This window comes from Semicossyphus pulcher, unplaced genomic scaffold (assembly GCF_022749685.1).
Source record: "Semicossyphus pulcher isolate SPU_LCO1_2020_fin unplaced genomic scaffold, fSemPul1.0.p SCAF_24, whole genome shotgun sequence".
In the NCBI taxonomy this organism is placed as follows: domain Eukaryota; kingdom Metazoa; phylum Chordata; class Actinopteri; order Labriformes; family Labridae; genus Semicossyphus; species Semicossyphus pulcher.
In genome coordinates this window covers 15,372,501-15,375,930 of record NW_027211698.1, presented here as the reverse complement: position 1 = coordinate 15,375,930, position 3,430 = coordinate 15,372,501, and positions in this window count along the sequence as shown.

The window sequence follows — 3,430 nt, the reverse complement described above, 5'->3', positions numbered from 1 at the left end:
AAATGTTTGATGCAGTGTATTTGGAGCCTGGAGATATATCTGAGCCTCTTTAAGCATGGTGTCATGGGCGTCTGATGTTTTTCTCACCTGGAAGCTCGGACGAACGCAGGTCAACAACGATGCACCTCGTCCGCCCGACCCTGGAAGCACAAAGCAAACACAGACGTCACTTAACCCCCCCAGCATGTGTACAGTAGCCTCTCTGGGTTTTAGCTGTGCTGTTTGCAGCTCCAGAGGAGCCTCGTTCAGAGAGCGAGCAGAAGAAAGCTTTCCCAGAGCTGTCAGCCTCGGTTTGAGTCGGGGCTGCAGCTCCCCTCCACACAGTCCATCATCCCGTCTAGTTCAAAGAGCGTCTAGCTGCAGGTCTTTGTCAAAAGCCCGGTTGGATATCTTTTATGTTCAAGATGTAGGATTTCTTAGGACGACTTTGATTATTTATTTATTCCACTTCTCTTGTGTGATAGTGCCAATATTTTACACGAAAGTGCTCAGCTTGCTGTGAAAGTCATGTAGCTTTATTGTAGCCCTTTTGCCTTTGAAATCTCTCTTTTCTGAAAGGCAAGCTCTTTTTTTGAAGTCTCCTCTCCCTCCCTTCCCCAGCTAACTCTCTTCTTTGCTTTTTGCTCTCGCAGCCCCCCACCACATCTTCCCCACCTTCCACACGCCGATCCCGATTGACATGCGCCATCATGAGGGACGATACCACTACGAGCCCCACGCGCTGCACGCCATGCACGGGTAAGTGTCCTGTTTCCTACACGTCACAGAGGTAGAAGAGCGACGCAGGTGAACGTCGTCAGATCTTTCTGATGCACATCTTCCCTTCACATTCAGTTACTACTGTACGGCACCAGCTTGTTGTGCTTTGTAACTCTGGAGGATTTGCTTTAGAGTGCATGTTAGCAGGCGCTGATGAGAGCTGAGCGTTCGCCAAGTTCAATATCAAAAGCAGATGACAACATGCTGACTTCCAAAGTGAATAATCAATGCTGGTTCTAAGTTTCCCCTCTGCAGCCCTTGTTTCCAATACAGTTTGATTATGTGGGCGAGCTTTGCTCTTTTGGCTCCAGCCGTCTGGGGATCAAACGCTCTGATGGTTTGAGAAGTCGGCTTGCAGTCTGAAGTTTCTGCGATCCAAAAATCTCAGAGCAGAAAGTGAAGAATCTCCTCTCTTTCAACCGAGGAGTGCCGCTGAGCAAGGCAGGGGAGGAGCTGGAAACACTCCCGCAGGAAGTGACGTACAAGAGATGGATTCAACAAATGAAGAGTTAAAGTGAACTCCCCTTCGTGTTTACAAGGCCCCCATCAAATAAACAGAGAGGAGTGGAGATGTTCAAAGCGCTTCCTGAAATGTTTCCCGGTAGATTGATGCAGGTATATAAGTAAAGCCTGAGTCACTTAAAGGTACAGCTTCAGCACCTTCCTCAGGTAAATGTTCTGATCTTCCACCCTGGATAGATTCATCTCTGCCGGTGCTCGTATCAGTCTGCAGCTCGCTCCATCAGCGGCGATCAGCGTGTTGGGATCCATCACTGGTGACATCAAACATCCAACCAGCGTCCAGCCCCTCTTTATATTCATTAATGGCCTGTTGTGCAGCTAATCTGTGTGGCGCAGGCCGCGTTGCCCCCGAGCTAGCGCCATAATTAAACTCCCAGAGTGTAGAGGTCACAGCGCAGGCTGCGTGTGCTGCAGCAGCGCTGGGGGTGAGCTGCACTTCCAGCCTGCTGTGGGGCTCAATAACAGATGCATTCCCATTTATTCTCCTGAGGGAAATTCAGCTCAGAGGGAAACAGAGTGTTTTACACAACACAGCGCAAAAGTCTCCTTTACACAGGAGGACGCTGTTGTGAGGTGCATTACAGGTTTGTTATGTCTTTATTAGTGTCAGATATCAGAATGGAGAAAGTGACATTATTAACATTTTATGAACCAAAATAAGCGTGTAAAGGACAGTAAGAGTTACAGAGTGTGACCCAGCCGGCTGGGCCACCATCCAGCCTGCAGGAGAGGACACGAGTGTGATGAAGTGCTCCGCAGTGATCCCAGTCTGTGGCACACTTTGAAACTGAGCAGCTTCCTGCAGGACTTCAAAGTTACTTTATCACAGAAGAAAAACTGGCAGCGGGACAAAAAAGTCAATAGAATTCTCCAAATAGTTCTCTTACATTTAAATTCACAGATTTGATGGTGATGCATACTTCGCGCCTGGCGGGAGCAGGGCTATTCATCACGCCGGCTGGGAGAGTGGAGGGGGCGGAGGGAGGGGGCGGCTGTCCGCGGACTCGGCCACCTTGATTAATGTGATTTGATCTTGACAGTGGACCCCTAATTCATCAAGACCTTGATCTAGCTGTCGCTCCCCCCTGCCTGTGCCAAATTCACCTAATTACAGGAACATTGCGCAGCAAATTAAGTGCGGTGTCATTTGTCGCCTGGTGCGGCACTTTATTATCCACTGGTGGCAGCGTGTCAGAGGTCCCCTCCTTGATTGTCTAACATGACATCTCTGCGCCGTCCCCTTTATCATTGTTTGCATATAGCGTAATGAGAGGCCGGGTTATTTTGTCAAGCCTGTCATAAAGAGCAGCCACGGGGAAGCTGCTTGTTCTTCTTCTGGATACAGACGACAGTGAGGAGAGGAAGAGCACGGGGGGAACACTTCCTCCTCTGTGCACGGAGCGAGGCTGAAAACCAGCAACGTTCAAGAGGCTGAGAAGAGATCTGTGCAGAGCCCGAGTGCTTAAACTCGTTTGTGAGGAAAGTTCAGAGAAGGCAACGGATCGACAGCTGGCGCAAAGTAAATCTGCTCGGTGAGGTTCAGAAGCACAGCTTGATAAGAGCCCCAGACTTTGTGTTACTCACTTATTAAAAGAAATGAGCTTGAATCTGTTGGGCTGAAAAATGCGAGAAGGGGAGAGGATTCTGCGTATGTACAGTTTTCTTGACGACAGCAGCGCTCTTGGTTTCTCTTCCAAGCTTGCTCAGGGTTTCATTTGGAGCCGGAGCAGGAAGTTAGGCATGAGGCCTCTGAACACCAAACCCAGCATTTGAAGCATGTTGAATGTGAAGGTAAATACGAGCTCGCGGTCTTTAACGTCCGTCCGTTCTGTTCTCATGAATGAACTTGTCGGATGTTTCCCCGAGGTCACGTGCTGTCCATGAGCGGGGTCATGACAGTGGATGCTGAAGTGACTCTGCTCTCTCTCTCAGTAGTAACAGTCATCACTGTGTCTGTATCTCCTGGTGGATATGCATCAGTCTCACTGAGCACAGAACAAACTGCAGGATGAGTTTGAGGAGGCCGTGGTTTCAGCGCTGTGATCCGTTTGTTTGAATGTAGGTCATTTCTTCCTCTGCATGGGGAGGAAGGTGTTCGGGGTATTCGGGGTGGGGGTTTTGGGATGGGGGGGTTGTTGCCTGTTAAGTG